The following is a 25,233-nucleotide window of genomic DNA, read 5'->3' as shown; positions in this document are numbered from 1 at the left end:
GCCTACTCAAATATTAATGTGAACTGTCGGTCTTACGTTTTCACTACAACTCGAAGTAGGAGTAAGCCCGAACATTTTAAGATATTCCCCATTCTGATATAAAGACAGCAGATTTATAAATAACAAAACTATTAAGAGAAAAGAGTTGCCGTTGCATCAGTATTGGTTAGACTAAGCAAACAACACTTGAAGTTTCTAGCTGAAGTTTTTAAAACAATCGTAAGAGTGGACGGTTTTTCTTTGCAAACTTTTCAAGAGATATTTAATAAATTTCATGAAAATATCCTAACCGAAGAGCGTTTAACGTCACGTCATATCATCTTAAGCTACTGGCATAAATAACGATTCTTGATGTCGGAATGATGACAAGAAAAATATAAATTTCATGACGGTTTTAGAAAGAAAGTAGCAAGCACTGTTTGAGAAAGAAATATCCCCATCATACATTTTAAAGAACCTTGTTGGTATTGTAAAGTTAGGTGTGTTCCGTATAAAATCGTTGCGAATTTAAAGCTAATGTGTGTTGCTAGCGAGTATCACTTTCTCATTTTTATTGTGATTTGTTGGTGATAACTGACAAATAAGTCGAGATATATAATCGGAAAGACATTATGTTTGAAATAAGTACCGACCAAGAAACACCAAAAGCGGTTTAATGTGGGACGTACAGTTATGAATTCAAAATTTCACAAAACTGTAACCCACATTAAAATCACTGATAAGAAAATTACGTCACATATTCAGTCCTTCGGCAGAGAGGCCGCGTGTTTAGTGTTTACAAACGGAGCCTGATAAATGTATTTCCGTATTTTGGTGGAGGTAACTGATATCTATTTTGTTTGAAAAATGCTCTATTAAATAATATTATTTCAGGTTCAACATATGTGTGTAGTTGGTCACTGTTATATTACAAATTGTTGACTATCATAGGAAGGTGTACATAGAAATATGATTATGTCATAATTACTTAAAAAACAGTTAGCCGTTATGAACGAATTAAATTTATCTTGATTTCTATTTGGAGAATAAGTGAACCCGTTGGATTCAGCTGATTTTAAATTGTCATTTGTAAACGCGTCTCTCTCTAAGTGTATTTAAAGCGTTAAAAGGAGAGACTTTAGCTTTCTCAGTGCTCCTACGAGGAAGTGATTTGCTGTGGTGAAACATCTACGACATCAGTATTGGAAGACACGTAACGAGTTACGTTTCTTAGTGAGTTTTTCTCTACAAATCGAGAATGTTTCTCTTTCTTAGTGAACTTTAATCAAAGAACGATCTGGAATTTTTAACGACCAGGTACAGGAAATAAAATGAATATTGAATACAAGCTTTAATGCGTAGGGGTAGTAACATACTCTTAATTTTTTAATAAAAGTCTGCGAGTAAAACGTTCCTAGTGATTATTTGAAAATATCCTGTCTGAGAAAGTATGAGAAGATGAGCTTCGTTTGCTGCACGTAGCTAAGGATGAATAGAAATTTTGTTTCTTATTATTCACTTACTTATTATCTCTTTCACAAACACAAAAGCATCACATTTTAAGAAAGTGTAAAATACCAGATAAGAGAAGGAAGGTAAATAATAAGTAACTATTATTAAAAAATGGTGAAGGAGGACGAGGTGGCCGAGAGGTTAAGGCGATGGACTGCTAATCCATTGGGCAATGCCCGCGTGGGTTCGAATCCCATCCTCGTCGCACGTTCGGAGATACTTTTATAGAAATGTAGGTGATAAACGAAAATCGAAGTTTTTTAACCATTTACTGTTAATTTCCAAAATGAAATACACGTTAAACAAGATGCAACAAAGCATTTTCAACGAAAAAAGAAAGACGCTGTCAAATTCGACATTACGTTTTTGAACATATTTCTTCGGTTGTGTTATTACTTAAATATGTCTAGTTATCGTGTTGTTTTAATAACGATTAACGTCCAATTGAGTTACACATATTTCTGTATTAAGTGGTCCTGTGGTTTGAAACGATGTCATAAGTTCACTACTAATTAGCGTAGGAATGGGGCGGATACACAAAACTTGCAACACAAACTCTTATACACATTAAAGAACCAAATATAAAATCTTCAAACGGATTTGAGATACACCAGAAGGTGATAAAGACACACGAACCAAACAACAAGTCAGAAAGCCAATTGAAAACATCAAGCGAGCATATACTAAATATTCAAACAAACTGACTGTCCGACTTTGATAAGAGCTCCTAGCGATGAAACTCACCAAAGTCTCAAGTGCACCAAATAGACGAATTACATGATAATGCTACCGTAAAAAAGTTTATTACATTATTTATCAACCACTGGTAGTTAACAAACCACAACGAAAAATACATCATCCATTGACTTTTCATCCCATTTACAGCACACGTGCACACTTCAAATATGCACACACACCATAAGCGAAGAATATGTTCTCAAACACGCTGCTATTTGCACGTAACGTAAAATTACGACGCACACCCACAATAATGTTATACATATTGTATACGGAAACAAACGATTGAAAACGCATAAATCGTTGGGCTCGGTATGAAGACAGCTCAAGACAATGAGAACAAAATATGTAAAGAAATTGAAAGTGTAGGAATGAGTGCATCACAAATTCAGGAATTAAAGTGGGAAAAGGCATTTTGTAATAAAGCTTCCTATGTACAACCTCACACGTGAATTCGTCCAATCGCCGCTCTATGCCTTCTTTGCTTTTCTGGGTTCATAATATTACACTGTTTACGGGTGCATACAAAAGTGTTTCTGTGATATTTCTAATTTTGAAAGGACAGTAACTAAGCGACGATGTTTAAACACTGAAAACACTATGGGTGTTATTCACCGCATTTTAATTCACCTACAAAGCTAACGCACGAAATCCTGTTGACTTTTCACGCCATTACAAGAGAAGAGACCAGAAGTTACGACTCTTCACGAATGTCTCCTTCTTCAAGCGTCGTATAAATATAACTTATAGTACACGTACTGCCTCCAAAATTTCGAATTCGAGGAGACTCTAATCATTATATGACAAGCAAAAGAACGTTTAATAAGTTTAATTCATATGACTTAATGTTTTCACAACTGGTAAAATAAACGAAGATTGGCAAAGACACGATGTGGGACACGTTCCACCGTTAAGTTGTACAAAGAAACTTTTATTACACCATGCTTATTCCTTCCTTTTAAAACACTTTTTATGTAACCATTCGTACACTTTCATTTCTTTTAAACATCTTTTCCACTTTTCATAAATTTAACTGACCCTATGCGTAAATTCAAGCCGAACAATGATATTAAAAGGTATTCACAAAATCTAGTAAATTATACAATTTTCCTATATTCATTCGAACAGAATGTGAATACCAGTGCTGTAAGTAAAATGAAACTTAGATAGGTAGTAGGGCCAAATCAACCTTCTGCACGCGCAGTTTGTTGGTAACACGAGCCACAGATAAGCTTTATTTCACTTCTCTTTTTAAACGTACGTTAAAACAATCCGTCACACATTTCCTGTGAATGTACGATGCCTGAGTGTTTGTGAACGCAATAAATTTCAAGGCAACTGATTTATGGCATCTCCATATTTTAGAGTTTCTTGCACTTTCTTTCTGTATGAAAGAAAACAACTGAAACTGGTTTGTCAGAGAAACATATTTAACTTTTACATTTTTTTAATTGTTTTCAAATTAACTACACTTTTACTTTCTCTTTAATCAATGAAGGAGCTTCACTTTGTGTTAATATTAGTCTCAGGTGCAAAGTTGTATTAGGAAAACGTACAAATTTAAAGATAATGTTTAAAAAAGGCCTACTCAAATATTAATGTGAACTGTCGGTCTTACGTTTTCACTACAACTCGAAGTAGGAGTAAGCCCGAACATTTTAAGATATTCCCATTCTGATATAAAGACAGCAGATTTATAAATAACAAAACTATTAAGAGAAAAGAGTTGCCGTTGCATCAGTATTGGTTAGACTAAGCAAACAACACTTGAAGTTTCTAGCTGAAGTTTTTAAAACAATCGTAAGAGTGGACGGTTTTTCTTTGCAAACTTTTCAAGAGATATTTAATAAATTTCATGAAAATATCCTAACCGAAGAGCGTTTAACGTCACGTCATATCATCTTAAGCTACTGGCATAAATAACGATTCTTGATGTCGGAATGATGACAAGAAAAATATAAATTTCATGACGGTTTTAGAAAGAAAGTAGCAAGCACTGTTTGAGAAAGAAATATCCCCATCATACATTTTAAAGAACCTTGTTGGTATTGTAAAGTTAGGTGTGTTCCGTATAAAATCGTTGCGAATTTAAAGCTAATGTGTGTTGCTAGCGAGTATCACTTTCTCATTTTTATTGTGATTTGTTGGTGATAACTGACAAATAAGTCGAGATATATAATCGGAAAGACATTATGTTTGAAATAAGTACCGACCAAGAAACACCCAAAGCGGTTTAATGTGGGACGTACAGTTATGAATTCAAAATTTCACAAAACTGTAACCCACATTAAAATCACTGATAAGAAAATTACGTCACATATTCAGTCCTTCGGCAGAGAGGCCGCGTGTTTAGTGTTTACAAACGGAGCCTGATAAATGTATTTCCGTATTTTGGTGGAGGTAACTGATATCTATTTTGTTTGAAAAATGCTCTATTAAATAATATTATTTCAGGTTCAACATATGTGTGTAGTTGGTCACTGTTATATTACAAATTGTTGACTATCATAGGAAGGTGTACATAGAAATATGATTATGTCATAATTACTTAAAAACAGTTAGCCGTTATGAACGAATTAAATTTATCTTGATTTCTATTTGGAGAATAAGTGAACCCGTTGGATTCAGCTGATTTTAAATTGTCATTTGTAAACGCGTCTCTCTCTAAGTGTATTTAAAGCGTTAAAAGGAGAGACTTTAGCTTTCTCAGTGCTCCTACGAGGAAGTGATTTGCTGTGGTGAAACATCTACGACATCAGTATTGGAAGACACGTAACGAGTTACGTTTCTTAGTGAGTTTTCTCTACAAATCGAGAATGTTTCTCTTCTTAGTGAACTTTAATCAAAGAACGATCTGGAATTTTAACGACCAGGTACAGGAAATAAAATGAATATTGAATACAAGCTTTAATGCGTAGGGGTAGTAACATACTCTTAATTTTTTAATAAAAGTCTGCGAGTAAAACGTTCCTAGTGATTATTTGAAAATTTCCTGTCTGAGAAAGTATGAGAAGATGAGCTTCGTTTGCTGCACGTAGCTAAGGATGAATAGAAATTTTGTTTCTTATTATTCACTTACTTATTATCTCTTTCACAAACACAAAAGCATCACATTTTAAGAAAGTGTAAAATACCAGATAAGAGAAGGAAGGTAAATAATAAGTAACTATTATTAAAAAATGGTGAAGGAGGACGAGGTGGCCGAGAGGTTAAGGCGATGGACTGCTAATCCATTGGGCAATGCCCGCGTGGGTTCGAATCCCATCCTCGTCGCACGTTCGGAGATACTTTTATAGAAATGTAGGTGATAAACGAAAAGCGAAGTTTTTTAACCATTTACTGTTAATTTCCAAAATGAAATACACGTTAAACAAGATGCAACAAAGCATTTTCAACGAAAAGAAAGACGCTGTCAAATTCGACATTACGTTTTGAACATATTTCTTCGGTTGTGTTATTACTTAAATATGTCTAGTTATCGTGTTGTTTTAATAACGATTAACGTCCAATTGAGTTACACATATTTCTGTATTAAGTGGTCCTGTGGTTTGAAACGATGTCATAAGTTCACTACTAATTAGCGTAGGAATGGGGCGGATACACAAAACTTGCAACACAAACTCTTATACACATTAAAGAACCAAATATAAAATCTTCAAACGGATTTGAGATACACCAGAAGGTGATAAAGACACACGAACCAAACAACAAGTCAGAAAGCCAATTGAAAACATCAAGCGAGCATATACTAAATATTCACAAACTGACTGTCCGACTTTGATAAGAGCTCCTAGCGATGAAACTCACCAAAGTCTCAAGTGCACCAAATAGACGAATTACATGATAATGCTACCGTAAAAAAGTTTATTACATTATTTATCAACCACTGGTAGTTAACAAACCACAACGAAAAATACATCATCCATTGACTTTTCATCCCATTTACAGCACACGTGCACACTTCAAATATGCACACACACCATAAGCGAAGAATATGTTCTCAAACACGCTGCTATTTGCACGTAACGTAAAATTACGACGCACACCCACAATAATGTTATACATATTGTATACGGAAACAAACGATTGAAAACGCATAAATCGTTGGGCTCGGTATGAAGACAGCTCAAGACAATGAGAACAAAATATGTAAAGAAATTGAAAGTGTAGGAATGAGTGCATCACAAATTCAAGAATTAAAGTGGGAAAAGGCATTTTGTAATAAAGCTTCCTATGTACAACCTCACACGTGAATTCGTCCAATCGCCGCTCTATGCCTTCTTTGCTTTTCTGGGTTCATAATATTACACTGTTTACGGGTGCATACAAAAGTGTTTCTGTGATATTTCTACTTTTGAAAGGACAGTAACTAAGCGACGATGTTTAAACACTGAAAACACTATGGGTGTTATTCACCGCATTTTAATTCACCTACAAAGCTAACGCACGAAATCCTGTTGACTTTTCACGCCATTACAAGAGAAGAGACCAGAAGTTACGACTCTTCACGAATGTCTCCTTATTCAAGCGTCGTATAAATATAACTTATAGTACACGTACTGCCTCCAAAATTTCGAATTCGAGGAGTCTCTAATCATTATATGACAAGCAAAAGAACGTTTAATAAGTTTAATTCATATGACTTAATGTTTTCACAACTGGTAAAATAAACGAAGATTGGCAAAGACACGATGTGGGACACGTTCCACCGTTAAGTTGTACAAAGAAACTTTTATTACACCATGCTTATTCCTTCCTTTTAAAAACACTTTTTATGTAACCATTCGTACACTTTCATTTCTTTTTAAACATCTTTTCCACTTTTCATAAATTTAACTGACCCTATGCGTAAATTCAAGCCGAACAATGATATTAAAAGGTATTCACAAAATCTAGTAAATTATACAATTTTCCTATATTCATTCGAACAGAATGTGAATACCAGTGCTGTAAGTAAAATGAAACTTAGATAGGTAGTAGGGCCAAATCAACCTTCTGCACGCGCAGTTTGTTGGTAACACGAGCCACAGATAAGCTTTATTTCACTTCTCTTTTTTAAACGTACGTTAAAACAATCCGTCACACATTTCCTGTGAATGTACGATGCCTGAGTGTTTGTGAACGCAATAAATTTCAAGGCAACTGATTTATGGCATCTCCATATTTTTAGAGTTTCTTGCACTTTCTTTCTGTATGAAAGAAAACAACTGAAACTGGATTTGTCAGAGAAACATATTTAACTTTTACATTTTTTTAATTGTTTTTCAAATTAACTACACTTTTACTTTCTCTTTTAATCAATGAAGGAGCTTCACTTTGTGTTAATATTAGTCTCAGGTGCAAAGTTGTATTAGGAAAACGTACAAATTTAAAGATAATGTTTAAAAAAGGCCTACTCAAATATTAATGTGAACTGTCGGTCTTACGTTTTCACTACAACTCGAAGTAGGAGTAAGCCCGAACATTTTAAGATATTCCCATTCTGATATAAAGACAGCAGATTTATAAATAACAAAACTATTAAGAGAAAAGAGTTGCCGTTGCATCAGTATTGGTTAGACTAAGCAAACAACACTTGAAGTTTCTAGCTGAAGTTTTTAAAACAATCGTAAGAGTGGACGGTTTTTCTTTGCAAACTTTTCAAGAGATATTTAATAAATTTCATGAAAATATCCTAACCGAAGAGCGTTTAACGTCACGTCATATCATCTTAAGCTACTGGCATAAATAACGATTCTTGATGTCGGAATGATGACAAGAAAAATATAAATTTCATGACGGTTTTAGAAAGAAAGTAGCAAGCACTGTTTGAGAAAGAAATATCCCCATCATACATTTTAAAGAACCTTGTTGGTATTGTAAAGTTAGGTGTGTTCCGTATAAAATCGTTGCGAATTTAAAGCTAATGTGTGTTGCTAGCGAGTATCACTTTCTCATTTTTATTGTGATTTGTTGGTGATAACTGACAAATAAGTCGAGATATATAATCGGAAAGACATTATGTTTGAAATAAGTACCGACCAAGAAACACCCAAAAGCGGTTTAATGTGGGACGTACAGTTATGAATTCAAAATTTCACAAAACTGTAACCCACATTAAAATCACTGATAAGAAAATTACGTCACATATTCAGTCCTTCGGCAGAGAGGCCGCGTGTTTAGTGTTTACAAACGGAGCCTGATAAATGTATTTCCGTATTTTGGTGGAGGTAACTGATATCTATTTTGTTTGAAAAATGCTCTATTAAATAATATTATTTCAGGTTCAACATATGTGTGTAGTTGGTCACTGTTATATTACAAATTGTTGACTATCATAGGAAGGTGTACATAGAAATATGATTATGTCATAATTACTTAAAACAGTGAGCCGTTATGAACGAATTAAATTTATCTTGATTTCTATTTGGAGAATAAGTGAACCCGTTGGATTCAGCTGATTTTAAATTGTCATTTGTAAACGCGTCTCTCTCTAAGTGTATTTAAAGCGTTAAAAGGAGAGACTTTAGCTTTCTCAGTGCTCCTACGAGGAAGTGATTTGCTGTGGTGAAACATCTACGACATCAGTATTGGAAGACACGTAACGAGTTACGTTTCTTAGTGAGTTTTCTCTACAAATCGAGAATGTTTCTCTTCTTAGTGAACTTTAATCAAAGAACGATCTGGAATTTTAACGACCAGGTACAGGAAATAAAATGAATATTGAATACAAGCTTTAATGCGTAGGGGTAGTAACATACTCTTAATTTTTTAATAAAAGTCTGCGAGTAAAACGTTCCTAGTGATTATTTGAAAATTTCCTGTCTGAGAAAGTATGAGAAGATGAGCTTCGTTTGCTGCACGTAGCTAAGGATGAATAGAAATTTTGTTTCTTATTATTCACTTACTTATTATCTCTTTCACAAACACAAAAGCATCACATTTTAAGAAAGTGTAAAATACCAGATAAGAGAAGGAAGGTAAATAATAAGTAACTATTATTAAAAAATGGTGAAGGAGGACGAGGTGGCCGAGAGGTTAAGGCGATGGACTGCTAATCCATTGGGCAATGCCCGCGTGGGTTCGAATCCCATCCTCGTCGCACGTTCGGAGATACTTTTATAGAAATGTAGGTGATAAACGAAAATCGAAGTTTTTAACCATTTACTGTTAATTTCCAAAATGAAATACACGTTAAACAAGATGCAACAAAGCATTTTCAACGAAAAGAAAGACGCTGTCAAATTCGACATTACGTTTTGAACATATTTCTTCGGTTGTGTTATTACTTAAATATGTCTAGTTATCGTGTTGTTTTAATAACGATTAACGTCCAATTGAGTTACACATATTTCTGTATTAAGTGGTCCTGTGGTTTGAAACGATGTCATAAGTTCACTACTAATTAGCGTAGGAATGGGGCGGATACACAAAACTTGCAACACAAACTCTTATACACATTAAAGAACCAAATATAAAATCTTCAAACGGATTTGAGATACACCAGAAGGTGATAAAGACACACGAACCAAACAACAAGTCAGAAAGCCAATTGAAAACATCAAGCGAGCATATACTAAATATTCACAAACTGACTGTCCGACTTTGATAAGAGCTCCTAGCGATGAAACTCACCAAAGTCTCAAGTGCACCAAATAGACGAATTACATGATAATGCTACCGTAAAAAAGTTTATTACATTATTTATCAACCACTGGTAGTTAACAAACCACAACGAAAAATACATCATCCATTGACTTTTCATCCCATTTACAGCACACGTGCACACTTCAAATATGCACACACACCATAAGCGAAGAATATGTTCTCAAACACGCTGCTATTTGCACGTAACGTAAAATTACGACGCACACCCACAATAATGTTATACATATTGTATACGGAAACAAACGATTGAAAACGCATAAATCGTTGGGCTCGGTATGAAGACAGCTCAAGACAATGAGAACAAAATATGTAAAGAAATTGAAAGTGTAGGAATGAGTGCATCACAAATTCAAGAATTAAAGTGGGAAAAGGCATTTTGTAATAAAGCTTCCTATGTACAACCTCACACGTGAATTCGTCCAATCGCCGCTCTATGCCTTCTTTGCTTTTCTGGGTTCATAATATTACACTGTTTACGGGTGCATACAAAAGTGTTTCTGTGATATTTCTAATTTTGAAAGGACAGTAACTAAGCGACGATGTTTAAACACTGAAAACACTATGGGTGTTATTCACCGCATTTTAATTCACCTACAAAGCTAACGCACGAAATCCTGTTGACTTTTCACGCCATTACAAGAGAAGAGACCAGAAGTTACGACTCTTCACGAATGTCTCCTTATTCAAGCGTCGTATAAATATAACTTATAGTACACGTACTGCCTCCAAAATTTCGAATTCGAGGAGTCTCTAATCATTATATGACAAGCAAAAGAACGTTTAATAAGTTTAATTCATATGACTTAATGTTTTCACAACTGGTAAAATAAACGAAGATTGGCAAAGACACGATGTGGGACACGTTCCACCGTTAAGTTGTACAAAGAAACTTTTATTACACCATGCTTATTCCTTCCTTTTAAAACACTTTTTTATGTAACCATTCGTACACTTTCATTTCTTTTAAACATCTTTTCCACTTTTCATAAATTTAACTGACCCTATGCGTAAATTCAAGCCGAACAATGATATTAAAAGGTATTCACAAAATCTAGTAAATTATACAATTTTCCTATATTCATTCGAACAGAATGTGAATACCAGTGCTGTAAGTAAAATGAAACTTAGATAGGTAGTAGGGCCAAATCAACCTTCTGCACGCGCAGTTTGTTGGTAACACGAGCCACAGATAAGCTTTATTTCACTTCTCTTTTTAAACGTACGTTAAAACAATCCGTCACACATTTCCTGTGAATGTACGATGCCTGAGTGTTTGTGAACGCAATAAATTTCAAGGCAACTGATTTATGGCATCTCCATATTTTTAGAGTTTCTTGCACTTTCTTTCTGTATGAAAGAAAACAACTGAAACTGGTTTGTCAGAGAAACATATTTAACTTTTACATTTTTTAATTGTTTTTCAAATTAACTACACTTTTACTTTCTCTTTAATCAATGAAGGAGCTTCACTTTGTGTTAATATTAGTCTCAGGTGCAAAGTTGTATTAGGAAAACGTACAAATTTAAAGATAATGTTTAAAAAGGCCTACTCAAATATTAATGTGAACTGTCGGTCTTACGTTTTCACTACAACTCGAAGTAGGAGTAAGCCCGAACATTTTAAGATATTCCCATTCTGATATAAAGACAGCAGATTTATAAATAACAAAACTATTAAGAGAAAAGAGTTGCCGTTGCATCAGTATTGGTTAGACTAAGCAAACAACACTTGAAGTTTCTAGCTGAAGTTTTTAAAACAATCGTAAGAGTGGACGGTTTTTCTTTGCAAACTTTTCAAGAGATATTTAATAAATTTCATGAAAATATCCTAACCGAAGAGCGTTTAACGTCACGTCATATCATCTTAAGCTACTGGCATAAATAACGATTCTTGATGTCGGAATGATGACAAGAAAAATATAAATTTCATGACGGTTTTAGAAAGAAAGTAGCAAGCACTGTTTGAGAAAGAAATATCCCCATCATACATTTTAAAGAACCTTGTTGGTATTGTAAAGTTAGGTGTGTTCCGTATAAAATCGTTGCGAATTTAAAGCTAATGTGTGTTGCTAGCGAGTATCACTTTCTCATTTTTTATTGTGATTTGTTGGTGATAACTGACAAATAAGTCGAGATATATAATCGGAAAGACATTATGTTTGAAATAAGTACCGACCAAGAAACACCCAAAGCGGTTTAATGTGGGACGTACAGTTATGAATTCAAAATTTCACAAAACTGTAACCCACATTAAAATCACTGATAAGAAAATTACGTCACATATTCAGTCCTTCGGCAGAGAGGCCGCGTGTTTAGTGTTTACAAACGGAGCCTGATAAATGTATTTCCGTATTTTGGTGGAGGTAACTGATATCTATTTTGTTTGAAAAATGCTCTATTAAATAATATTATTTCAGGTTCAACATATGTGTGTAGTTGGTCACTGTTATATTACAAATTGTTGACTATCATAGGAAGGTGTACATAGAAATATGATTATGTCATAATTACTTAAAAACAGTTAGCCGTTATGAACGAATTAAATTTATCTTGATTTCTATTTGGAGAATAAGTGAACCCGTTGGATTCAGCTGATTTTAAATTGTCATTTGTAAACGCGTCTCTCTCTAAGTGTATTTAAAGCGTTAAAAGGAGAGACTTTAGCTTTCTCAGTGCTCCTACGAGGAAGTGATTTGCTGTGGTGAAACATCTACGACATCAGTATTGGAAGACACGTAACGAGTTACGTTTCTTAGTGAGTTTTTCTCTACAAATCGAGAATGTTTCTCTTTCTTAGTGAACTTTAATCAAAGAACGATCTGGAATTTTTAACGACCAGGTACAGGAAATAAAATGAATATTGAATACAAGCTTTAATGCGTAGGGGTAGTAACATACTCTTAATTTTTTAATAAAAGTCTGCGAGTAAAACGTTCCTAGTGATTATTTGAAAATTTCCTGTCTGAGAAAGTATGAGAAGATGAGCTTCGTTTGCTGCACGTAGCTAAGGATGAATAGAAATTTTGTTTCTTATTATTCACTTACTTATTATCTCTTTCACAAACACAAAAGCATCACATTTTAAGAAAGTGTAAAATACCAGATAAGAGAAGGAAGGTAAATAATAAGTAACTATTATTAAAAAATGGTGAAGGAGGACGAGGTGGCCGAGAGGTTAAGGCGATGGACTGCTAATCCATTGGGCAATGCCCGCGTGGGTTCGAATCCCATCCTCGTCGCACGTTCGGAGATACTTTTATAGAAATGTAGGTGATAAACGAAAATCGAAGTTTTTAACCATTTACTGTTAATTTCCAAAATGAAATACACGTTAAACAAGATGCAACAAAGCATTTTCAACGAAAAGAAAGACGCTGTCAAATTCGACATTACGTTTTGAACATATTTCTTCGGTTGTGTTATTACTTAAATATGTCTAGTTATCGTGTTGTTTTAATAACGATTAACGTCCAATTGAGTTACACATATTTCTGTATTAAGTGGTCCTGTGGTTTGAAACGATGTCATAAGTTCACTACTAATTAGCGTAGGAATGGGGCGGATACACAAAACTTGCAACACAAACTCTTATACACATTAAAGAACCAAATATAAAATCTTCAAACGGATTTGAGATACACCAGAAGGTGATAAAGACACACGAACCAAACAACAAGTCAGAAAGCCAATTGAAAACATCAAGCGAGCATATACTAAATATTCACAAACTGACTGTCCGACTTTGATAAGAGCTCCTAGCGATGAAACTCACCAAAGTCTCAAGTGCACCAAATAGACGAATTACATGATAATGCTACCGTAAAAAAGTTTATTACATTATTTATCAACCACTGGTAGTTAACAAACCACAACGAAAAATACATCATCCATTGACTTTTCATCCCATTTACAGCACACGTGCACACTTCAAATATGCACACACACCATAAGCGAAGAATATGTTCTCAAACACGCTGCTATTTGCACGTAACGTAAAATTACGACGCACACCCACAATAATGTTATACATATTGTATACGGAAACAAACGATTGAAAAACGCATAAATCGTTGGGCTCGGTATGAAGACAGCTCAAGACAATGAGAACAAAATATGTAAAGAAATTGAAAGTGTAGGAATGAGTGCATCACAAATTCAAGAATTAAAGTGGGAAAAGGCATTTTGTAATAAAGCTTCCTATGTACAACCTCACACGTGAATTCGTCCAATCGCCGCTCTATGCCTTCTTTGCTTTTCTGGGTTCATAATATTACACTGTTTACGGGTGCATACAAAAGTGTTTCTGTGATATTTCTAATTTTGAAAGGACAGTAACTAAGCGACGATGTTTAAACACTGAAAACACTATGGGTGTTATTCACCGCATTTTAATTCACCTACAAAGCTAACGCACGAAATCCTGTTGACTTTTCACGCCATTACAAGAGAAGAGACCAGAAGTTACGACTCTTCACGAATGTCTCCTTATTCAAGCGTCGTATAAATATAACTTATAGTACACGTACTGCCTCCAAAATTTCGAATTCGAGGAGTCTCTAATCATTATATGACAAGCAAAAGAACGTTTAATAAGTTTAATTCATATGACTTAATGTTTTCACAACTGGTAAAATAAACGAAGATTGGCAAAGACACGATGTGGGACACGTTCCACCGTTAAGTTGTACAAAGAAACTTTTATTACACCATGCTTATTCCTTCCTTTTAAAAACACTTTTATGTAACCATTCGTACACTTTCATTTCTTTTAAACATCTTTTCCACTTTTCATAAATTTAACTGACCCTATGCGTAAATTCAAGCCGAACAATGATATTAAAAGGTATTCACAAAATCTAGTAAATTATACAATTTTCCTATATTCATTCGAACAGAATGTGAATACCAGTGCTGTAAGTAAAATGAAACTTAGATAGGTAGTAGGGCCAAATCAACCTTCTGCACGCGCAGTTTGTTGGTAACACGAGCCACAGATAAGCTTTATTTCACTTCTCTTTTTAAACGTACGTTAAAACAATCCGTCACACATTTCCTGTGAATGTACGATGCCTGAGTGTTTGTGAACGCAATAAATTTCAAGGCAACTGATTTATGGCATCTCCATATTTTTAGAGTTTCTTGCACTTTCTTTCTGTATGAAAGAAAACAACTGAAACTGGTTTGTCAGAGAAACATATTTAACTTTTACATTTTTTTAATTGTTTTTCAAATTAACTACACTTTTACTTTCTCTTTTAATCAATGAAGGAGCTTCACTTTGTGTTAATATTAGTCTCAGGTGCAAAGTTGTATTAGGAAAACGTACAAATTTAAAGATAATGTTTAAAAAAGGCCTACTCAAATATTAATGTGAACTGTCGGTCTTACGTTTTCACTACAACTCGAAGTAGGAGTAAGCCCGAACATTTTAAGATATTCCCCATTCTGATATAAAGACAGCAGATTTATAAATAACAAAACTATTAAGAGAAAAGAGTTGCCGTTGCATCAGTATTGGTTAGACTAAGCAAACAACACTTGAAGTTTCTAGCTGAAGTTTTTTAAAACAATCGTAAGAGTGGACGGTTTTTCTTTGCAAACTTTTCAAGAGATATTTAATAAATTTCATGAAAATATCCTAACCGAAGAGCGTTTAACGTCACGTCATATCATCTTAAGCTACTGGCATAAATAACGATTCTTGATGTCGGAATGATGACAAGAAAAATATAAATTTCATGACGGTTTTAGAAAGAAAGTAGCAAGCACTGTTTGAGAAAGAAATATCCCCATCATACATTTTAAAGAACCTTGTTGGTATTGTAAAGTTAGGTGTGTTCCGTATAAAATCGTTGCGAATTTAAAGCTAATGTGTGTTGCTAGCGAGTATCACTTTCTCATTTTTTATTGTGATTTGTTGGTGATAACTGACAAATAATTCGAGATATATAATCGGAAAGACATTATGTTTGAAATAAGTACCGACCAAGAAACACCCAAAAGCGGTTTAATGTGGGACGTACAGTTATGAATTCAAAATTTCACAAAACTGTAACCCACATTAAAATCACTGATAAGAAAATTACGTCACATATTCAGTCCTTCGGCAGAGAGGCCGCGTGTTTAGTGTTTACAAACGGAGCCTGATAAATGTATTTCCGTATTTTGGTGGAGGTAACTGATATCTATTTTGTTTGAAAAATGCTCTATTAAATAATATTATTTCAGGTTCAACATATGTGTGTAGTTGGTCACTGTTATATTACAAATTGTTGACTATCATAGGAAGGTGTACATAGAAATATGATTATGTCATAATTACTTAAAAAACAGTTAGCCGTTATGAACGAATTAAATTTATCTTGATTTCTATTTGGAGAATAAGTGAACCCGTTGGATTCAGCTGATTTTAAATTGTCATTTGTAAACGCGTCTCTCTCTAAGTGTATTTAAAGCGTTAAAAGGAGAGACTTTAGCTTTCTCAGTGCTCCTACGAGGAAGTGATTTGCTGTGGTGAAACATCTACGACATCAGTATTGGAAGACACGTAACGAGTTACGTTTCTTAGTGAGTTTTTCTCTACAAATCGAGAATGTTTCTCTTTCTTAGTGAACTTTAATCAAAGAACGATCTGGAATTTTTAACGACCAGGTACAGGAAATAAAATGAATATTGAATACAAGCTTTAATGCGTAGGGGTAGTAACATATTCTTAATGTTTTTAATAAAAGTCTGCGAGTAAAACGTTCCTGGTGATTATTTGAAAATTTCCTGTCTGAGAAAGTATGAGAAGATGAGCTTCGTTTGCTGCACGTAGCTAAGGATGAATAGAAATTTTGTTTCTTATTATTCACTTACTTATTATCTCTTTCACAAACACAAAAGCATCACATTTTAAGAAAGTGTAAAATACCAGATAAGAGAAGGAAGGTAAATAATAAGTAACTATTATTAAAAAATGGTGAAGGAGGACGAGGTGGCCGAGAGGTTAAGGCGATGGACTGCTAATCCATTGGGCAATGCCCGCGTGGGTTCGAATCCCATCCTCGTCGCACGTTCGGAGATACTTTTATAGAAATGTAGGTGATAAACGAAAATCGAAGTTTTTTAACCATTTACTGTTAATTTCCAAAATGAAATACACGTTAAACAAGATGCAACAAAGCATTTTCAACGAAAAAGAAAGACGCTGTCAAATTCGACATTACGTTTTTGAACATATTTCTTCGGTTGTGTTATTACTTAAATATGTCTAGTTATCGTGTTGTTTTAATAACGATTAACGTCCAATTGAGTTACACATATTTCTGTATTAAGTGGTCCTGTGGTTTGAAACGATGTCATAAGTTCACTACTAATTAGCGTAGGAATGGGGCGGATACACAAAACTTGCAACACAAACTCTTATACACATTAAAGAACCAAATATAAAATCTTCAAACGGATTTGAGATACACCAGAAGGTGATAAAGACACACGAACCAAACAACAAGTCAGAAAGCCAATTGAAAACATCAAGCGAGCATATACTAAATATTCACAAACTGACTGTCCGACTTTGATAAGAGCTCCTAGCGATGAAACTCACCAAAGTCTCAAGTGCACCAAATAGACGAATTACATGATAATGCTACCGTAAAAAGTTTATTACATTATTTATCAACCACTGGTAGTTAACAAACCATAACGAAAAATACATCATCCATTGACTTTTCATCCCATTCACAGCACACGTGCACACTTCAAATATGCACACACACCATAAGCGAAGAATATGTTCTCAAACACGCTGCTATTTGCACGTAACGTAAAATTACGACGCACATTCACAATAATGTTATACATATTGTATACGGAAACAAAAGATTGAAGAACGCATAAATCGTTGGGCACGGTATGAAGACAGCTCAAGACAATGAGAACAAAATATGTAAAGAAATTGAAAGTGTAGGAATGAGTGCATCACAAATTCAAGAATTAAAGTGGGAAAAGGCATTTTGTAATAAAGCTTCCTATGTACAACCTCACACGTGAATTCGTCCAATCGCCGCTCTATGCCTTCTTTGCTTTTCTGGGTTCATAATATTACACTGTTTACGGGTGCATACAAAAGTGTTTCTGTGATATTTCTACTTTTGAAAGGACAGTAACTAAGCGACGATGTTTAAACACTGAAAACACTATGGGTGTTATTCACCGCATTTTAATTCACCTACAAAGCTAACGCACGAAATCCTGTTGACTTTTCACGCCATTACAAGAGAAGAGACCAGAAGTTACGACTCTTCACGAATGTCTCCTTATTCAAGCGTCGTATAAATATAACTTATAGTACACGTACTGCCTCCAAAATTTCGAATTCGAGGAGTCTCTAATCATTATATGACAAGCAAAAGAACGTTTAATAAGTTTAATTCATATGACTTAATGTTTTCACAACTGGTAAAATAAACGAAGATTGGCAAAGACACGATGTGGGACACGTTCCACCGTTAAGTTGTACAAAGAAACTTTTATTACACCATGCTTATTCCTTCCTTTTAAAAACACTTTTATGTAACCATTCGTACACTTTCATTTCTTTTAAACATCTTTTCCACTTTTCATAAATTTAACTGACCCTATGCGTAAATTCAAGCCGAACAATGATATTAAAAGGTATTCACAAAATCTAGTAAATTATACAATTTTCCTATATTCATTCGAACAGAATGTGAATACCAGTGCTGTAAGTAAAATGAAACTTAGATAGGTAGTAGGGCCAAATCAACCTTCTGCACGCGCAGTTTGTTGGTAACACGAGCCACAGATAAGCTTTATTTCACTTCTCTTTTTAAACGTACGTTAAAACAATCCGTCACACATTTCCTGTGAATGTACGATGCCTGAGTGTTTGTGAACGCAATAAATTTCAAGGCAACTGATTTATGGCATCTCCATATTTTAGAGTTTCTTGCACTTTCTTTCTGTATGAAAGAAAACAACTGAAACTGATTTGTCAGAGAAACATATTTAACTTTTACATTTTTTTAATTGTTTTTCAAATTAACTACACTTTTACTTTCTCTTTTAATCAATGAAGGAGCTTCACTTTGTGTTAATATTAGTCTCAGGTGCAAAGTTGTATTAGGAAAACGTACAAATTTAAAGATAATGTTTAAAAAAGGCCTACTCAAATATTAATGTGAACTGTCGGTCTTACGTTTTCACTACAACTCGAAGTAGGAGTAAGCCCGAACATTTTAAGATATTCCCATTCTGATATAAAGACAGCAGATTTATAAATAACAAAACTATTAAGAGAAAAGAGTTGCCGTTGCATCAGTATTGGTTAGACTAAGCAAACAACACTTGAAGTTTCTAGCTGAAGTTTTTAAAACAATCGTAAGAGTGGACGGTTTTTCTTTGCAAACTTTTCAAGAGATATTTAATAAATTTCATGAAAATATCCTAACCGAAGAGCGTTTAACGTCACGTCATATCATCTTAAGCTACTGGCATAAATAACGATTCTTGATGTCGGAATGATGACAAGAAAAATATAAATTTCATGACGGTTTTAGAAAGAAAGTAGCAAGCACTGTTTGAGAAAGAAATATCCCCATCATACATTTTAAAGAACCTTGTTGGTATTGTAAAGTTAGGTGTGTTCCGTATAAAATCGTTGCGAATTTAAAGCTAATGTGTGTTGCTAGCGAGTATCACTTTCTCATTTTTTATTGTGATTTGTTGGTGATAACTGACAAATAATTCGAGATATATAATCGGAAAGACATTATGTTTGAAATAAGTACCGACCAAGAAACACCCAAAGCGGTTTAATGTGGGACGTACAGTTATGAATTCAAAATTTCACAAAACTGTAACCCACATTAAAATCACTGATAAGAAAATTACGTCACATATTCAGTCCTTCGGCAGAGAGGCCGCGTGTTTAGTGTTTACAAACGGAGCCTGATAAATGTATTTCCGTATTTTGGTGGAGGTAACTGATATCTATTTTGTTTGAAAAATGCTCTATTAAATAATATTATTTCAGGTTCAACATATGTGTGTAGTTGGTCACTGTTATATTACAAATTGTTGACTATCATAGGAAGGTGTACATAGAAATATGATTATGTCATAATTACTTAAAAACAGTTAGCCGTTATGAACGAATTAAATTTATCTTGATTTCTATTTGGAGAATAAGTGAACCCGTTGGATTCAGCTGATTTTAAATTGTCATTTGTAAACGCGTCTCTCTCTAAGTGTATTTAAAGCGTTAAAAGGAGAGACTTTAGCTTTCTCAGTGCTCCTACGAGGAAGTGATTTGCTGTGGTGAAACATCTACGACATCAGTATTGGAAGACACGTAACGAGTTACGTTTCTTAGTGAGTTTTCTCTACAAATCGAGAATGTTTCTCTTTCTTAGTGAACTTTAATCAAAGAACGATCTGGAATTTTAACGACCAGGTACAGGAAATAAAATGAATATTGAATACAAGCTTTAATGCGTAGGGGTAGTAACATACTCTTAATTTTTTAATAAAAGTCTGCGAGTAAAACGTTCCTAGTGATTATTTGAAAATTTCCTGTCTGAGAAAGTATGAGAAGATGAGCTTCGTTTGCTGCACGTAGCTAAGGATGAATAGAAATTTTGTTTCTTATTATTCACTTACTTATTATCTCTTTCACAAACACAAAAGCATCACATTTTAAGAAAGTGTAAAATACCAGATAAGAGAAGGAAGGTAAATAATAAGTAACTATTATTAAAAAATGGTGAAGGAGGACGAGGTGGCCGAGAGGTTAAGGCGATGGACTGCTAATCCATTGGGCAATGCCCGCGTGGGTTCGAATCCCATCCTCGTCGCACGTTCGGAGATACTTTTATAGAAATGTAGGTGATAAACGAAAATCGAAGTTTTTAACCATTTACTGTTAATTTCCAAAATGAAATACACGTTAAACAAGATGCAACAAAGCATTTTCAACGAAAAAGAAAGACGCTGTCAAATTCGACATTACGTTTTTGAACATATTTCTTCGGTTGTGTTATTACTTAAATATGTCTAGTTATCGTGTTGTTTTAATAACGATTAACGTCCAATTGAGTTACACATATTTCTGTATTAAGTGGTCCTGTGGTTTGAAACGATGTCATAAGTTCACTACTAATTAGCGTAGGAATGGGGCGGATACACAAAACTTGCAACACAAACTCTTATACACATTAAAGAACCAAATATAAAATCTTCAAACGGATTTGAGATACACCAGAAGGTGATAAAGACACACGAACCAAACAACAAGTCAGAAAGCCAATTGAAAACATCAAGCGAGCATATACTAAATATTCACAAACTGACTGTCCGACTTTGATAAGAGCTCCTAGCGATGAAACTCACCAAAGTCTCAAGTGCACCAAATAGACGAATTACATGATAATGCTACCGTAAAAAAGTTTATTACATTATTTATCAACCACTGGTAGTTAACAAACCACAACGAAAAATACATCATCCATTGACTTTTCATCCCATTTACAGCACACGTGCACACTTCAAATATGCACACACACCATAAGCGAAGAATATGTTCTCAAACACGCTGCTATTTGCACGTAACGTAAAATTACGACGCACACCCACAATAATGTTATACATATTGTATACGGAAACAAACGATTGAAAACGCATAAATCGTTGGGCTCGGTATGAAGACAGCTCAAGACAATGAGAACAAAATATGTAAAGAAATTGAAAGTGTAGGAATGAGTGCATCACAAATTCAAGAATTAAAGTGGGAAAAGGCATTTTGTAATAAAGCTTCCTATGTACAACCTCACACGTGAATTCGTCCAATCGCCGCTCTATGCCTTCTTTGCTTTTCTGGGTTCATAATATTACACTGTTTACGGGTGCATACAAAAGTGTTTCTGTGATATTTCTAATTTTGAAAGGACAGTAACTAAGCGACGATGTTTAAACACTGAAAACACTATGGGTGTTATTCACCGCATTTTAATTCACCTACAAAGCTAACGCACGAAATCCTGTTGACTTTTCACGCCATTACAAGAGAAGAGACCAGAAGTTACGACTCTTCACGAATGTCTCCTTATTCAAGCGTCGTATAAATATAACTTATAGTACACGTACTGCCTCCAAAATTTCGAATTCGAGGAGTCTCTAATCATTATATGACAAGCAAAAGAACGTTTAATAAGTTTAATTCATATGACTTAATGTTTTCACAACTGGTAAAATAAACGAAGATTGGCAAAGACACGATGTGGGACACGTTCCACCGTTAAGTTGTACAAAGAAACTTTTATTACACCATGCTTATTCCTTCCTTTTAAAAACACTTTTTTATGTAACCATTCGTACACTTTCATTTCTTTTTAAACATCTTTTCCACTTTTCATAAATTTAACTGACCCTATGCGTAAATTCAAGCCGAACAATGATATTAAAAGGTATTCACAAAATCTAGTAAATTATACAATTTTCCTATATTCATTCGAACAGAATGTGAATACCAGTGCTGTAAGTAAAATGAAACTTAGATAGGTAGTAGGGCCAAATCAACCTTCTGCACGCGCAGTTTGTTGGTAACACGAGCCACAGATAAGCTTTATTTCACTTCTCTTTTTAAACGTACGTTAAAACAATCCGTCACACATTTCCTGTGAATGTACGATGCCTGAGTGTTTGTGAACGCAATAAATTTCAAGGCAACTGATTTATGGCATCTCCATATTTTTAGAGTTTCTTGCACTTTCTTTCTGTATGAAAGAAAACAACTGAAACTGGATTTGTCAGAGAAACATATTTAACTTTTTCATTTTTTTAATTGTTTTTCAAATTAACTACACTTTTACTTTCTCTTTTAATCAATGAAGGAGCTTCACTTTGTGTTAATATTAGTCTCAGGTGCAAAGTTGTATTAGGAAAACGTACAAATTTAAAGATAATGTTTAAAAAAGGCCTACTCAAATATTAATGTGAACTGTCGGTCTTACGTTTTCACTACAACTCGAAGTAGGAGTAAGCCCGAACATTTTAAGATATTCCCCATTCTGATATAAAGACAGCAGATTTATAAATAACAAAACTATTAAGAGAAAAGAGTTGCCGTTGCATCAGTATTGGTTAGACTAAGCAAACAACACTTGAAGTTTCTAGCTGAAGTTTTTTAAAACAATCGTAAGAGTGGACGGTTTTTCTTTGCAAACTTTTCAAGAGATATTTAATAAATTTCATGAAAATATCCTAACCGAAGAGCGTTTAACGTCACGTCATATCATCTTAAGCTACTGGCATAAATAACGATTCTTGATGTCGGAATGATGACAAGAAAAATATAAATTTCATGACGGTTTTAGAAAGAAAGTAGCAAGCACTGTTTGAGAAAGAAATATCCCCATCATACATTTTAAAGAACCTTGTTGGTATTGTAAAGTTAGGTGTGTTCCGTATAAAATCGTTGCGAATTTAAAGCTAATGTGTGTTGCTAGCGAGTATCACTTTCTCATTTTTTATTGTGATTTGTTGGTGATAACTGACAAATAATTCGAGATATATAATCGGAAAGACATTATGTTTGAAATAAGTACCGACCAAGAAACACCCAAAGCGGTTTAATGTGGGACGTACAGTTATGAATTCAAAATTTCACAAAACTGTAACCCACATTAAAATCACTGATAAGAAAATTACGTCACATATTCAGTCCTTCGGCAGAGAGGCCGCGTGTTTAGTGTTTACAAACGGAGCCTGATAAATGTATTTCCGTATTTTGGTGGAGGTAACTGATATCTATTTTGTTTGAAAAATGCTCTATTAAATAATATTATTTCAGGTTCAACATATGTGTGTAGTTGGTCACTGTTATATTACAAATTGTTGACTATCATAGGAAGGTGTACATAGAAATATGATTATGTCATAATTACTTAAAAACAGTTAGCCGTTATGAACGAATTAAATTTATCTTGATTTCTATTTGGAGAATAAGTGAACCCGTTGGATTCAGCTGATTTTAAATTGTCATTTGTAAACGCGTCTCTCTCTAAGTGTATTTAAAGCGTTAAAAGGAGAGACTTTAGCTTTCTCAGTGCTCCTACGAGGAAGTGATTTGCTGTGGTGAAACATCTACGACATCAGTATTGGAAGACACGTAACGAGTTACGTTTCTTAGTGAGTTTTTCTCTACAAATCGAGAATGTTTCTCTTCTTAGTGAACTTTAATCAAAGAACGATCTGGAATTTTAACGACCAGGTACAGGAAATAAAATGAATATTGAATACAAGCTTTAATGCGTAGGGGTAGTAACATACTCTTAATTTTTTAATAAAAGTCTGCGAGTAAAACGTTCCTAGTGATTATTTGAAAATTTCCTGTCTGAGAAAGTATGAGAAGATGAGCTTCGTTTGCTGCACGTAGCTAAGGATGAATAGAAATTTTGTTTCTTATTATTCACTTACTTATTATCTCTTTCACAAACACAAAAGCATCACATTTTAAGAAAGTGTAAAATACCAGATAAGAGAAGGAAGGTAAATAATAAGTAACTATTATTAAAAAATGGTGAAGGAGGACGAGGTGGCCGAGAGGTTAAGGCGATGGACTGCTAATCCATTGGGCAATGCCCGCGTGGGTTCGAATCCCATCCTCGTCGCACGTTCGGAGATACTTTTATAGAAATGTAGGTGATAAACGAAAATCGAAGTTTTTTAACCATTTACTGTTAATTTCCAAAATGAAATACACGTTAAACAAGATGCAACAAAGCATTTTCAACGAAAAAGAAAGACGCTGTCAAATTCGACATTACGTTTTTGAACATATTTCTTCGGTTGTGTTATTACTTAAATATGTCTAGTTATCGTGTTGTTTTAATAACGATTAACGTCCAATTGAGTTACACATATTTCTGTATTAAGTGGTCCTGTGGTTTGAAACGATGTCATAAGTTCACTACTAATTAGCGTAGGAATGGGGCGGATACACAAAACTTGCAACACAAACTCTTATACACATTAAAGAACCAAATATAAAATCTTCAAACGGATTTGAGATACACCAGAAGGTGATAAAGACACACGAACCAAACAACAAGTCAGAAAGCCAATTGAAAACATCAAGCGAGCATATACTAAATATTCACAAACTGACTGTCCGACTTTGATAAGAGCTCCTAGCGATGAAACTCACCAAAGTCTCAAGTGCACCAAATAGACGAATTACATGATAATGCTACCGTAAAAAAGTTTATTACATTATTTATCAACCACTGGTAGTTAACAAACCACAACGAAAAATACATCATCCATTGACTTTTCATCCCATTCACAGCACACGTG

The 25,233-nt window shown here is 34.2% G+C and overlaps 7 non-coding genes across 7 annotated transcripts; all 7 read left to right on the top strand.

The window, feature by feature from the left end:
• Positions 1–1,614: 1,614 nt before the first annotated feature.
• TRNAS-GCU (transfer RNA serine (anticodon GCU)) lies at positions 1,615–1,696 on the top strand. The gene has a single exon. It is a non-coding gene; the product is annotated as a tRNA-Ser (tRNA).
• A 3,724-nt stretch (positions 1,697–5,420) lies between these two features.
• On the top strand, positions 5,421–5,502 carry TRNAS-GCU (transfer RNA serine (anticodon GCU)). The gene has a single exon. It is a non-coding gene; the product is annotated as a tRNA-Ser (tRNA).
• Positions 5,503–9,228: 3,726 nt separating this feature from the next.
• On the top strand, positions 9,229–9,310 carry TRNAS-GCU (transfer RNA serine (anticodon GCU)). Its single transcript has one exon. It is a non-coding gene; the product is annotated as a tRNA-Ser (tRNA).
• Positions 9,311–13,033: 3,723 nt separating this feature from the next.
• Positions 13,034–13,115, top strand: TRNAS-GCU (transfer RNA serine (anticodon GCU)). The gene has a single exon. It is a non-coding gene; the product is annotated as a tRNA-Ser (tRNA).
• Positions 13,116–16,846: 3,731 nt separating this feature from the next.
• Positions 16,847–16,928, top strand: TRNAS-GCU (transfer RNA serine (anticodon GCU)). The gene has a single exon. It is a non-coding gene; the product is annotated as a tRNA-Ser (tRNA).
• Positions 16,929–20,653: 3,725 nt separating this feature from the next.
• On the top strand, positions 20,654–20,735 carry TRNAS-GCU (transfer RNA serine (anticodon GCU)). Its single transcript has one exon. It is a non-coding gene; the product is annotated as a tRNA-Ser (tRNA).
• Positions 20,736–24,466: 3,731 nt separating this feature from the next.
• On the top strand, positions 24,467–24,548 carry TRNAS-GCU (transfer RNA serine (anticodon GCU)). Its single transcript has one exon. It is a non-coding gene; the product is annotated as a tRNA-Ser (tRNA).
• Positions 24,549–25,233: the final 685 nt, after the last annotated feature.

The sequence above is a fragment of the Tachypleus tridentatus genome, chromosome 8 (genome assembly GCF_004210375.1).
Source record: "Tachypleus tridentatus isolate NWPU-2018 chromosome 8, ASM421037v1, whole genome shotgun sequence".
NCBI lineage: Eukaryota > Metazoa > Arthropoda > Merostomata > Xiphosura > Limulidae > Tachypleus > Tachypleus tridentatus.
This window is presented reverse-complemented; position numbering and strand designations above follow the sequence as displayed.